Here is a 15,206-nt window from a genome sequence, read left to right on the forward strand (position 1 = left end):
TATGAAGCCAGCATTACCCTGATCCCCAAACCAGTCAAAGACCACACCAAAAAGGAGAATTTCAGAACAATATCACTGATGAATATGGATGCTAAGATTCTCAACAAGATCCTAGCAAACAGGATCCAACAGCACATTAAAAAGATTATCCACCATGGGGCGTCTGGGTGGCTCAGTGGGTTAAGCCACTGCCTTCGGCTCAGGTCATGATCTCAGGGTCCTGGGATGGAGTCCCACATCGGGTTCTCTGTTCAGCAGAGAGCCTGCTTCCCTATCTCTCTCTCTGCTTGCCTCTCTGCCTCCTTGTGATCTCTGCCTGTAAAATAAATAAATAAATAAATCTTTTTATCCACCATGACCAGGTGGGATTCATCCCTGGGCTACAAGGATGGTTCAACATTCGCAAATCAATCAATATGATAGAACAAATCAATAAGAGAAGAAAGAAGAACCACATGGTCCTCTCAACTGATGCAGAAAAAGCATTTGACAAAATCCAAAAAAAATAATCATTTTTTTTACCGATTTTATTTATTTATTTGACAGAGAGAGATCACAAGTAGACAGAGAGGCAGGCAGAGAGAGAGAGAGAGGGAAGCAGGCTCCCTGCTGAGCAGAGAGCGCGATGCGGGACTCGATCCCAGGACCCTGAGATCATGACCTGAGCCGAAGGCAGCGGCTTAACCGACTGAGCCACCCAGGTGCCCAAATAAATAAATAATCTTAAAAAAAAAAAAAAGAAGAAGAAGAAGAGGTCCTAGCAACAGCAATCAGACAACAAAGAGAAATAAAAGGTATCCAAATTGGCAATGAAGAAGTCAAACTCTCTCCGCAGATGACATAATTCCTTATATGGAAAACCCAAAAGACTCCACCCCCAAACTACTAGAACTCATACAGCAATTCAGCAACGTGGCAGGAAACAAAGTCAACGTACAAAAATCAGTGGCTTTCTTACACACTAACAATGAAAATACAGAAATGGAAATTAGAGAATCAATTCCATTTACTATAGCACCAAAAACCATAAGATACCTGGGAATAAACCTAATCAAAGAGGTAAAGGAACTGTACTCGAGGAAATTGAAAATTTTCCTCATGAAAGAATTTGAAGAAGACACAAAAAGATGGAAGACCATTCCATGCTCTTGGATCGGAAGAATGAACATTGTTAAAATGTCTACACTGCCTAGAGCAATCTATACTTTTAATGCCATTCCAATCAAAATTCCACCGGTATTTTTCAAAGAGCTGGAGCAAATAATCCAAAAATTTGTATGGAATCAGAAGAGACCCCGAATCGCTAAGGAAATGTTGAGAAACAAAAATAAAACTGGGGGCATCACATTACCTGATTTCAAGCTTTACTACAAAGCTGTGATCACCAAGACAGCATGGTACTGGCATAAAAACAGACACATAGACCAGTGGAACAGAGTAGAGAGCCCAGATATGGACCCTCAACTCTATGGCCAAATAATATGTTCGACAAAACAGGAAAAAATATACAGTGGAAAAAAGACAGTCTCTTCAATAAATGGTGCTGGGAAAACTGGACAGCTATAGGTAGAAGAATGAAACTCGACCATTCTCTTACACCGTACACAAAGATAAACTCAAAATGGATAAAAGACCTCAATGTGACACAGGAATCCATCAGAATCCTAGAGGAGAACAGTAATCTCTTCGATATCAGCCACAGCAACTTCTTTCAAGATATGTCTCCAAAGGCAAAGGAAACAAAAGCAAAGATGAACTTTTAGGACTTCATCAAAATCAAAAGCTTCTGCACAGCAAAGGAAACAGTCAACAAAACATAGAGGCAACCCAGGGAATGGGAGAAGATATTTGCAAATGACAGTACAGACAAAAGGTTGATATCCAGGATCTATAAAGAACTCCTCAAACTCAACACACACAAAACAGACAATCATATTAAAAAAAATGGGCAGAAGATATGAACAGAGACTTCTCCAGTGAAGACATATAAATGGCTATCAGACACATGAAAAAATGTTCATCATCACTAGCCAACAGGGAGATTCAAATTAAAACCACATTGAGATACCACATTATACCAGTTAGAATGGCCAAAATTAGGAAGACAGGAAACAACATGTGTTGGAGAGGATGTGGAGAAAGGGGAACCCTCTTCCACTGTTGGTGGGAGTGCAAGTTCGTGCAGCCTCTTTGGAGAACAGTGTGGAGATTCCTCAAGAAATTAAAAATAGAACTTCCCTATGACCCTGCAATTGCACTACTGGGTATTTACCCCAAAGATACAGATGTAGTGAAAAGAAGGGCCATCTGTACCCCAATGTTTATAGCAGCAATGGCCACGGTCACCAAACTGTGGAAAGAACCAAGATGCCCTTCAATGGACGAATGGATAAGGAAGATACAGTCCATATACACTATGGAGTATTATGCCTCCATCAGAAAGGATAAATACCCAACTTTTGTAGCAACATGGACGGGACTGGAAGAGATTATGCTGAGTGAAATCAGTCAAGCAGAGAGAGTCAATTATCATACGGTTTCACTTATTTGTGGAGCATAACAAATAGCATGGAGGACAAGGGGAGATGGAGGAGAAGGGAGTTTAGGGAAATTGGAAGGGGAGGTAAACCATGAGAGACTATGGTCTCTGAAAAACAATCTGAGGGTTTTGAAGGGGCGGAGGGTGGGAGGTTGGGGGAACCAGGTGGTGAGTATTAGAGAGGGCACAGATTGCATGGAGCACTGGGTGTCATGCAAAAACAATGAGTACTGTTATGCTGAATAAAAATTAAAAAAAAAAAGTGTTGATGGGAAAAAAAAAATCCTTTAGGCAGAAAAAAAAATCACATATTAGAAATATGGATCTATACAATGAAACTACTAAAAATGGTAACTACATGGGGGGCCTGGGTGGCTCAGTGTGTTAAACCTCTGCCTTCGGCCCAGGTCATGATCTCAGGGTCCTGGGATCGAGCCCCACATTGGGCTATCGGCTCAGCAGGGAGTCTGCTTCCCCCTCTCCCTCTGCCTGCTGCTCTGCCTACTTGTGATCTCTCTCCCTCTGTCAAATAAATAAATAAAATATTAAAAAAAATAAAAATAAAAATGGTAACTACATGAATAAATATTACTTTACCCTATTATTAAAATCTCCTTAAAGGTGACTGTTTAAACAAAAATAACAATGTAAAATGTGGCTCAAACTTGTGCATAACAATTAAAGCACAATGGTCAGGAAAGGAAAAATCCAAGTAACTTACTGAATATTCTTATACTCTAAGTGAAGTGGTATAACACCACTTTAAGGTAGATATGAGAAAAAGAGGTATGCTATTAGCCTCAAAACAGTCATGTAAATAATAAAACTTATTAGTGATAAGTCAAAAGAGATAAAATAGAATCATAAAAAATTTGAATTAATCAAAAAGAAGGAAGAAAAGGAGGGAAGAGAGAACAAAGAATAAATGGGACAAACAGAAATCAAATGGCAAGATGACAAATTTAAATCTAACCCTGAATATCTGAATAGGGGGGCGCCTGGGTGGCTCAGTGGGTTAAAGCCTCTGCCTTTGGCTCAGGTCATGATCTCAGGGTCCTGGGGTCAAGTCCCGCATTGGGCTCTCTGCTCAGCAGGGAGCCTGCTTCCCCCTCTCTCTCTGCCTGCCTCTCTACTTGTGATCTCAGTCCTTGTCAAATAAATAAATAAAATCTTAAAAAAAAAAAAAAAAAAAAAGAAGGGCGCCTGGGTGGCTCAGTGGGTAAAAACCTCTGCCTTCAGCTCAGGTCATGGTCCCAGGGTTCTGGGATCGAGCCCAGCATCGGGCTCTCTGCTCGGCGGGGAGCCTGCATCCTTCTCTCTCACTCTCTGCCTGCCTCTCTGCCTACTTGTGATCTGTCAAATAAATAATTTTAAAAACCTTAAAAAAAAAAAAAAGAAAAGAAAATCTGAACAGAATTTACAGAAATATAAATTTGTCTATTAGGGTAGAAGATTTATGACAGACAAATCTTTTTGAAAGATGTTATTTTATAATAAAAGAAAAAGCTCTAAGCATTATGTATTTTTCAAAAATATTATAAAAGTAAGTGTGATCACATGTATATGAGTATTTTAAATATGTAATAAATATTAAAAATATACAAAAGAATAAACAAATACCTATGTACCCATACATCTTAAGAAGCAGATTACCAATACTTTGCCATAGTACACCCTCTCCTACTCTCCATCAAAGAAGCCACTATCCACTATCATGACTTCTGAATTAATTATTCCTCTGCTGTTCTATATGGTTTTACCAGATGTGTATGAAACCTTAAATAGTATTTTTACACATTTAAAATTTTTATAAAAATAGGGTCTGACGGTAAATATTATATAGTTTGTTTACACTCAACATTGTATTTTTGGTATCTATCCATGATAGTGTATGTAGTTATGGTCCATTCATTTTCAATATATTCATTCATTCTCCTATTGATGGACAAATGGGTAGAGTTTTGCTCTTAGAAACTGCTTAATGAACATTTCTGTACATCTCCTGAGTGAAATGGCTCTCTAGAGAAGTGGAACTTTTACATTGTATTTCCAGGCTTTATGATCATTTTTGCATTATTATCCCTCTTTTATTAATAAACTGAGGCTTATAGAGACAAAAAAAACTTGTTCAAGATCACACAGCTAGGCAGTAAAGTTAAAAAACAAATTCTATTATATCTACTTAAAAGAAAAAAAAAATCTCAAGATTAGATAGCTCATAGTCCTGGAAACAAGTACTTATCAAAAAGAATCCTGATATAGTTTATCTTGTTTTACATGAAGTTAAGAAGAGGTCCTAGCAACATAGTTCAGTCAATTCTATCTCTTGACCACTCACAACAACTTGATTATATGATAATCATAAGACCGTAAGTTTCACCCTGTTAAAAAATCCTGTACTTCACCATTCCTGAAAATCTAGTCAAATATTTTATAGTTAGGGACACCTGGATGGCTCATCTGGCTTTAGGCTCAGGTCATGATCCCAGGTCATGATTCCTGCTCAGCAGGAAGCCAGCTTCTCCCTCTACCTGCCAATCCACCATTTGGGTGTGCACACACTCTCTCTCTCTCTCTCTAACAAATAGTAAAATCTTTAAAAAATATATTTAAAGATATATATATATTTTTTTATAGTTAAATATGCTGGGATGTGTATAAATTTTGTATGTGTAAAATATAAATAAATAGTAATAAAGAAGCTACCATTGTAACTACAATTTTAACTTAAATTACAAGCACTTTTATTTCTTCTACAACTAAAGTTGATTTTGGAATTGCTATGTTTAAGACCTGCCAAAGTGAATATAATAATCATTTTTAAAAATACTCTGGGGGTGTCTTGGTAGCTAAATATTTGACTATGGCTCAGGTCATGATCTCAGGATCCTGGGATTGAGCACCAAGTTGGCTCTGTACTCAGTGGGGAGTCTGCTTGTCTCTCTCCCTCTGCTCCTACCCTGCTCTTGCGCACCCGCATGTGCTTTCTCTCTTCCTCTCAAATATTTTAAAACAAATTTTTAAAAATACTCCATATTCACCTTAGAAGCCATTGAGAATATTTGCAGAAACCATTTTGCATGTCACCTAAACCAAGTAATTTCCAGATACCTAATACTATTCTTGCATTTAAAAAAGAATACACCCCAAACTTTTTTAGTAGCTACTAGTAACTATTTAGATCTGTATAATCCTTCCATTAGAAAAAAATATTTATGTGGAGATGGGAAGATGGTAGACTAGGAGAAACACCAGGAACGTCTCTCTCTACCTAGTCTCTACCTAGGCAACAATTACACTGGCAAAATATGTCCTGTGTAACTATTTTGGATGTCTGGAGTCAGATGAAAACTTGCAACTTCCAGAAGACCTGAATGGGCAAATATGTTAGCTTCAGTCAATTTCAACTTTCAGCACAGTAGCAGCCAGTGGATAGCTGTGCATGTGTTCCTAGAGCAGCATGATCATCACCTCCTGGACATAGACGGAATTAAAAGAACTCTATCCTTCAAATATTGATAACTGGTTACTGCTTCTGCTCACAAAGTGCAAAAAAGTAGACAGCCATTCTTGTTGTACCCCCCCTTCATTGTTGCAAGCCCCATCCTCTCTGCTGAACTGAATTCTCAAGGATGTAAAGGGCCAGTGTCCAGTTTTTCCCTCTTCATTTTTTGCCTTTTTCCTCTTTGAGAAGTCATGCATTAAAGAGTAAGACATAAAAATTACTACATATACAAGGAAAACTAGAAAGTGATGCCCAGAGAAAAAGCATGCCCAGAGAAAAGTTCACAAAAGACCTGAGCAGACATTATACTTTAGTCTTATCCTCAGTACAGCAAACCCTGGGGAAAGCAGAGAATTCAGTTTCCAGAGTTACCATAGTATTAGATTTAAATGTCTGGTGTTCAAAAACAACAAAATTAAAAGGCTTACAAAGAAACAGCAGAGTATAGCCCACTCAATGGAAAGAAACTGAGAAACTGTTCCTGAAAAACCTAATGGCAGATATACTAGACAAAAGGCTTTAAAACAACTGTCTTAAAGAATCAAAGATGTAGCCAAAGTGAAAATGATGTATGAAAAAAATGGAAATATCAATAAAGAAACAGAAAACCTAAAATAAACTAAAAATAAATTAAAGAGGTGAAGGACAGTAACTGTAATAAAAACTCACTAGATGGATTCAAAGGCCAACCTGAGGATGGAGAATAAAGAAATCAGTGACCTTGAAAACAGAACAATGGAAATTACTGAGGCTCAGGAAGAAAAAACAAACCTGAAGTGAAAAGAACTTAAGGGACCAGTGGATACCATCAATCAAACCAACATGTACATCACAGGAGTTCCAGAAGCAGAAAATAAAAGAAAACATTTGAAGAAATAATGGCCAAGAACTTCCCAAATTAGGGAAGGGAAAAAAAAAAAAAAGACATGAAATAAACTTCCAAGAAGTTCAACAAACTCCAAGATGAATTCAAAGAGATCAAACAGACACACATTATGATCAAACTTTGAAAATACAGAAAATCTTGAAAGCAGCAAGAGAGTGAGTCATCACATATGAGGAATCCTCCATAAGATTACATATATATATTTCTCATCAGAAACTTTGGAGGCCAGGGTAACCCTTTCAGGTCCCTCCACCTCTTTGAGAATTTTGTATTATCACTCAATAAATTTCGCTTTGCTGCCCACCCCTCTTTGTCTGGTCTACCTCTTTATTCTTTGGAGTGGTATGACCAGGAGGGATTCCATGGTGTAATGATTAGCACAATGGACTCTGGAGTGGTATGACCAAGAACCACAGGCACCAAAGGAAAATAAATCCTGCAACATTTTGCTGGATGCAACTAAGAAGGAAGACCTCATCAAGAAGCCCACAATGACGAGAGGGAGAGAGGTGGGGGAGGGGCAGAGGAAGAAAAAGAACACTGGGCAGACTCCATCCCAGTGCAGAGTGGATGTAGGGCTCAATCTCCCACAGCTGAGATCATGACCTGAACCAAAATCAAGACTTGACGCTTAACTGACTGAACCACCCAGTCCTCCCAGGTGAACTGCCAGATACTTGGCTGGGAAGAAAGGCAGCACAGTGACAGAGTTCTTAGTGAGCATTCTGAGTGCGGCTTTCTCTTCCTGGCATTTTTGAGCTTCTATCTACTCACTCTACTGGGGATCACAAGAATTGTCCTCCTGATCCACGTGGATGGCCAGCTATACACCTCGATATACTTCTTCCCTGGCACCCTCTCCTTCATGGACGTCTGCTACTCCTCCGCCATCATGTCCCAGATATTGGCCATGCTGCTAGAGCACAGGGCAGTGCTGTCCTACACCAACTGCACTGCTCAGTTCTTCCTCTTCAACTTCTTCGCTTCTATTAACTGCTACCTCCTGGCCATCATGGCCTATGACTACTCTGTAGCCATGTGCTGATCCCTGCCTTATGTTACCACCGTGACTGAGAAGTCCCACCAGGAATTAGTGGCTGGGGCTTACAGCGCTGGTTTCTCCCTCCAATATCTTTTTTTTTTTTTTAAGATTTTATTTATTTATTTGACAGAGAGAGATCATAAGTAGGCAGAGAGGCAGGCAGTGAGGCAGGCAGAGAGAGGAGAAACAGGCGGGAGCCTGACGCAGGCTCAATCTCAGGACCCTGAGATCACGACCTGACCTAAAGGGAGAGGCTTAACGCACGGAGCCACCCATGTGCCCCTCTCCAATATCATTGTTCAAAGGGTCACAGCTTTCACCCTCTCCTTCTGTGGGAACAATGAGATCAACTTTGTTTTCTGTGACCTTCCCCCCCTTTGTTAAAGCTGACTTATGGGGAGAGCTAAACCCAGGAGGCGGTCATTATTGTGTTGGCCCTCTTCGTCATGCCTGTTTGTGTAATGGTGATCTTGGTGTCCTACCTGTTTATTATAAGGACCATCATGCAGATCTCCTCTGCAGGAGGCCAGGCCAAGACCTTCTCTACCTGTGTCTCCCACCTTACGGCTTCAACACCTTCATCTTCATGTACCTTTGAAGTAAATCGAGCCAGTCCCCAGAGAAAGACAAAGTCGCATCAGTGCTCTACACAGTGGTGACCCCCATGCTTAACCCCTTCATCTAATAGCCTAAGGAATAAGGAAGTAAAGGAGGCATTTATGAAAGTCCTGAGCAGGTCAAAAGCTTTTGGAAGGCCCTAGATGGACTCTTGCCAAATACTCATTCCTTAGTTTCTCTGTCCTTTCTGTCTAGCCTCAAATATCACCTACTTGGGGAGACTTTCCCCGGCAACTCTACCTAAAATTGCACAGAAATTTCCCACTCCACTTCCTAATTTATTATTCTATTGTACTATGTGCTATATATTTGATACTGTTTAAATCTCACAACTAGAAAGTAAATTACATGAGAGAAAGCAAAAATCAAACAAACTTTGGAGGCTAGAAGACAATGTATTGTCTTCAATGTATTCAAAGTGCTAATTAGAAAAACTGACAAGCAAGAATCCTGTATCTGGCAAAACTGTCTTTCAAAGGTGGAAGAGAAATTAAGATATTCCCAGACAAACAAGAGTTGAGGGTATTCATGATTCCTAGACTTGCCTTGCAAGAAAAGTTTAAGAGAGTCCTGCAAAGTGAAATAAAAAGAGACTAGACAGCAATTTAAAGACATATGGAGAAATAAAGATGTCAATAAAGGTCAATACATGAGCAATTATAAAAGCCGATATTACATAACAATGTTCTGTAACTGCACTTTTTGTTTTCTACTTGATTTAAGAGACTAATTCATTTGAACGAAAAAAAGCTATTATTAGTATAAAAATCAGTATTATTGTAACAGGTTTGTAACTCCAAATATCGTTTTTTACATAACTTAAGAGACTAATGCATTTAAAGATTTTATTTATTTACTCATTTATTTGACAGAGAGAGACACAGCAAGAGAGGGAACACAAGCTTGGGGAGTAGGAGAGGGAGAAGCAGGCATCCCACCAAGCAGGGAGCCCAATGCGGGGCTCAATCCTAGGACCCTGGGATCAGGACCTGAGCCAAAGGCAGATGCTTAAAGACTGAGCCACTCAGGTGCCACAGGGCTAATGCATTTAGAAGAATTATGTTTGGGGGAACAAAATGTGGTATCAACAACCAAAAGGGTAGGGCTACAGCTATAAAGAAATAGAGCTTCTGTATGTTACTAAAACCGATGTAAATTTAGATTAGAGTATTATGACTTTAGGATGTGAAATGTATTCCTCATGGTAACCCCAAAGAAATTAACTATAGAATATACACAAAAGAAAATGAGAAAGGAATTTAAATTTTACCACACCAAAAAAATCAACTAAACATAAAAGATACAGCAATGAAGGAAATGAGGAACCAAAAGTCTATAGGACATACAGAAAAGAAATAGCACAATGATAAAAATCTCTCCTTATCACTATTTCATATGTAAATGTATCAAACTCTCCAAAGACAGAGATTAAAAGAATGGATAAAAAATATATGCCCCACGCCTGAGTGACTCAGTGGGTTAAGCCTCTGCCTTCGGCTCAGGTCATGATCTCAGGGTCCTGGGATCGAGCCCCATGTCAGGCTCTCTGCTCGGCAGGGAACCTGCTTCTCCCTCTCTCTCTGTGCCTGCTTCTCTGCCTACTTGTGATCTCTCTCTCTGTCAAATAAATAAATCTTTAAGAAGAAAAAAAAATATGCCCCAACTATATGCTGTCTTCAGGAGACCCACTTAAGACACAAAGACACAAAATGTTCAAAACACATGAAGCCAGGGAGAGTCAAGATGGCGGAGAAGTAGCAGGCTGAGACTACTTCAGCTGGCCGGAGATCAGCTAGATAGCTTATCTAAAGATTGCAAACACCTGAAAATCCATCGGCAGATCGAAGAGAAGAAGAACAGCAATTCTGGAAACAGAAAAACAACCACTTTCTGAAAGGTAGGACCGGCGGAGAAGTAAATCCAAAGCGACGGGAAGATAGACCCCGGGGGGAGGGGCCGGCTCCCGGCAAGCGGCGGAGCAACCGCGCACAAAATCAGGACTTTTAAAAGTCTGTTCCGCCGAGGGACATCGCTCCAGAGGCTACCCGGGGCGGAGCCCACGCGGGGTCAGCGTGGCCTCAGGTCCCGCAGAGTCACAGAAGGATCGGGGGTGTCTGAGTGTCGCAGAGCTTGCGGGTACTGGAACGGGACAGCCGGCTACAGGGACAGAGCCGACAGTAAGCTCACAGCTCGGTGTTACCTTGAACCGGCCGCAGGCTCGGTGAGCTCGGAGCGCGGCCGGAGGTCAGGCAGACAGGAGTGACTGGGCACTGTTCTCTGAGGGCACACTGAGGAGTGGGGCCCTGGGCTCTGGGCTCCTCCGGGCCGGAGACCAGGAGGCCGCCATTTCGTTCCCGTCCTGCAGAACTCTACGGAAAGCGCTCAGGGAACAAAAGCTCCTGAAAGCAAACCCGAGCGGAGTACTCACCCCGGCCCTGGGGAAGGGCGGTGCAATTCCGCCTGGGGCAAAGACACTTGAGAATCACTACAACAGGACCCTCCCCCAGAAGATCAACAAGAAATCCAGCCAAGGCCAAGTTCACATACCAAGGAGTGCGGTCTCAAGACCAAGGAGAGCAGCAGAATTCCAGAGGAGGAGAAAGCCAAGCACGGAACTCATGGATTTTTCCCTGTGATTTTTTTTAGTCTTGCAGTTAATTTAATTTTTTTCTTTTTCATTTTTTGTTTTTTGCTCACCTTCGGGTAAAAATTTTTTTTTAACTTTTACCTTTTTCTTTTTTAACGTCTTTTAACTAGTTTATCTAATATATATATTTTTTCTTTTTTATATTTTTCTAATGTGTTTTCTTTTTTATTAATTCTTTTCTATTTTTTTCTTTTTTCTTTTTTTTTCTTTCTTCCTTTTTGAACCTCTTTTTATCCCCTTTCTCCCCGCTCACTATTTGGGATCTCTTCTAATTTGGTTAAAGCATATTTTCCTGGAGTTGTTGCCACCCTTTTAGTATTTTACTTGCTCCTTCATATACTCTTATCTGGACAAAATGACAAGACGGAAAAATTCAACACAAAAAAAAGAACAAGAGGCACTACCGAAGGCTAGGGACCTAATCAATACAGACATTGGTAATATGTCAGATCTAGAGTTCAGAATGACAATTCTCAAGGTTCTAGCCAGGCTCGAAAAGGCATGGAAGATATTAGAGAAACCCTCTCGAGAGATATAAAAGCCCTTTCTGGAGAAATAAAAGAACTAAAATCTAACCAAGTTGAAATCAAAAAAGCTATTAATGAGGTGCAATCAAAAATGGAGGCTCTCACTGCTAGGATAAATGAGGCAGAAGAAAGAATTAGTGATATAGAAGACCAAATGACAGAGAATAAAGAAGCTGAGCAAAAGAGGGACAAACAGATACTGGACCACGAGGGGAGAATTCGAGAGATAAGTGACACCATAAGACGAAACAACATTAGAATAATTGGGACTCCAGAAGAAGAAGAAAGAGAGAGGGGAGCAGAAGGTATACTGGAGATAATAATTGGGGAGAATTTCCCCAATATGGCAAAGGGAACGAGCATCAAAATTCAGGAGGTTCAGAGAACGCCCCTCAAAATCAATAAGAATAGGCCTACACCCCGTCACCTAATAGTAAAATTTACAAGTCTTAGTGACAAAGAGAAAATCCTGAAAGCAGCCCGGGAAAAGAAGTCTGTAACATACAACGGTAAAAATATTAGATTGGCAGCTGACTTATCCACAGAGACCTGGCAGGCCAGAAAGAGCTGGCATGATATTTTCAGAGCACTAAACGAGAAAAACATGCAGCCAAGAATACTATATCCAGCTAGGCTATCATTGAAAATAGAAGGAGAGATTAAAAGGTTCCAGGACAAACAAAAACTGAAAGAATTTGCATACACCAAACCAGCTCTACAGGAAATATTGAAAGGGGTCCTCTAAGCAAAGAGAGAGCCTACAAGTGGTAGATCAGAAAGGAACAGAGACCATATACAGTAACAGTCACCTTACAGGCAATACAGTGGCACTAAATTCATATCTCTCAATAGTTACCCTGAATGTTAATGGGCTAAATGCCCTTGTCAAAAGACACAGGGTATCAGAATGGACAAAAAAACAAAACCCATCTATATGTTGCCTCCAAGAAACTCATTTTAAACCTGAAGACACCTCCAGATTTAAAGTGAGGGGGTGGAAAAGAATTTAGAATGCTAATGGACATCAGAAGAAAGCAGGAGTGGCAATCCTTATATCAGATCAATTAGATTTTAAGCTAAAGACTATAATAAGAGATGAGGAAGGACACTATATCATACACAAAGGGTCTGTCCAACAAGAAGATTTAACAATTTTAAATATCTATGCTCCCAACGTGGGAGCAGCCAACTATATAAAGCAATTAATAACAAAATCAAAGAAACACATCAACAATAATACAATAATAGTAGGGGACTTTAACACTCCCCTCACTGAAATGGACAGATCATCCAAGCAAAATATCAGCAAGGAAATAAAGGCCTTAAACGACACACTGGACCAGATGGACACCACAGATATATTCAGAACATTTCATCCCAAAGCAACAGAATACACATTCTTCTCTAGTGCACATGGAACATTCTCCAGAATAGATCACATCCTCGGTCCTAAATCAGGACTCAACCGGTATCAAAAGATTGGGATCATTCCCTGCATATTTTCAGACCACAATGCTCTAAAGCTAGAACTCAACCACAAAAGGAAGTTTGAAAAGAACCCAAATACATGGAGACTAAACAGCATCCTTCTAAAGAATGAATGGGTCAACCAGGAAATTAAAGAAGAATTAAAAAAAATCATGGAAACAAATGATAATGAAAATACAACGGTTCAAAATCTGTGGGACACAACAAAGGCAGTCCTGAGAGGAAAATATATAGCGGTACAAGCCTTTCTCAAGAAACAAGAAAGGTCTCAGGTACACAACCTAACCCTACACCTAAAGGAGCTGGAGAAAGAACAAGAAAGAAACCCTAAGCCCAGCAGGAGAAGAGAAATCATAAAGATCAGAGCAGAAATCAATGAAATAGAAACAACAACAACAACAAAAAAAAACAATAGAACAAATCAACGAAACTAGGAGCTGGTTCTTTGAAAGAATTAATAAAATTGATAAACCCCTCGCCAGACTTATCAAAAAGAAAAGAGAAAGGACCCAAATAAATAAAATCATGAATGAAAGAGGAGAGATCACAACTAACACCAAAGAAATACAAACTATTATAAGAACATACTATGAGCAACTCTACACCAATGAATTTGACAATCAGGAAGAAATGGATGCATTCCTAGAAACATATAAACTATCCCAACTGAACCAGGAAGAAATAGAAAGCCTGAACAGACCCATAACCAGTAAGGAGATTGAAACAGTCATTAAAAATCTCCAAACAAACAAAAGCCCAGGGTCAGACGGCTTCCCGGGGGAATTCTACAAACATTTAAAGAAGAACTAATTCCTATTCTCCTGTAACTGTTCCAAAAAATAGAAATGGAAGGAAAACTTCCAAACTCATTTTATGAGGCCAGCATCACTTTGATCCCAAAACCAGACGAGGATCCCATCAAAAAGAGAGCTATAGACCAATATCCTTGATGAACACAGATGCGAAAATACTCAACAAAATACTAGCTAATAGGATTCAACAGTACATTAAAAAGATTATTCACCACGACCAAGTGGATTTATTCCAGGGCTGCAAGGTTGGTTCAACATCCGCAAATCAGTCAATGTGATACAACACATCAATAAAAGAAAGAACAAGAACCATATGATACTCTCAATTGATGCTGAAAAAGCATTTGACAAAGTACAGCATCCCTTCCTGATCAAAACTCTTCAAAGTGTAGGGATAGAGGGCACATACCTCATATCATCAAAGCCATCTATGAAAAACCCACCGCAAATATCATACTCAATGGAGAAAAACTGAAAGCTTTTCCGCTAAGGTCAGGAACACGGCAGGGATGTCCATTATCACCACTGCTATTCAACATAGTACTAGAGGTCCTAGCCTCAGCAATCAGACAACAAAAGGAAATTAAAGGCATCCAAATCGGCAAAGAAGAAGTCAAATTATCACTCTTCTCAGAAGATATGATACTATATGTGGAAAACCCAAAAGACTCCACTCCAAAACTGCTAGAACTTATACAGGAATTCAGTAAAGTGTCGGGATATAAAATCAATGCACAGAAATCAGTTGCATTTCTCTACACCAACAGCAAGACAGAAAAAAGAGAAATTAAGGAGTCAATCCCATTTACAACTGCACCCAAAACCATAAGATACCTAGGAATAAACCTAACCAAAGAGACACAGAATCTATACTCAGAAAACTATAAAGTACTCATGAAAGAAATTGAGGAAGACACAAAGAATTGGAAAAATATTCCATGCTCCTGGATTGGAAGAATAAATATTGTGAAAATGTCTATGCTACCTAAAGCAATCTACACATTTAATGCAATTCCTATCAAAGTACCATCCATCTTTTTCAAAGAAATGGAACAAATAATTCTAAAATTTATATGGAAACAGAAAAGACCTCGTATAGCCAAGGGATATTGAAAAAGAAAGCCAACGTTGGTGGCATCACA

At 39.6% G+C, this 15,206-nt stretch overlaps 1 protein-coding gene and 1 pseudogene across 6 annotated transcripts in view; one reads left to right on the forward strand and one right to left on the reverse strand.

The window, feature by feature from the left end:
* Positions 1–15,206, reverse strand: part of LOC101686034 (WD repeat containing planar cell polarity effector) — a 531,713-nt gene that overhangs the window by 493,818 nt on the left and 22,689 nt on the right. The window lies entirely within an intron of this gene.
* On the forward strand, positions 7,313–8,657 carry LOC106004747 (annotated as a pseudogene).

Source organism: Mustela putorius, unplaced genomic scaffold, assembly GCF_011764305.1.
Source record: "Mustela putorius furo isolate JIRA1106 unplaced genomic scaffold, ASM1176430v1.1 tig00000224_pilon_pilon_pilon, whole genome shotgun sequence".
NCBI lineage: Eukaryota > Metazoa > Chordata > Mammalia > Carnivora > Mustelidae > Mustela > Mustela putorius.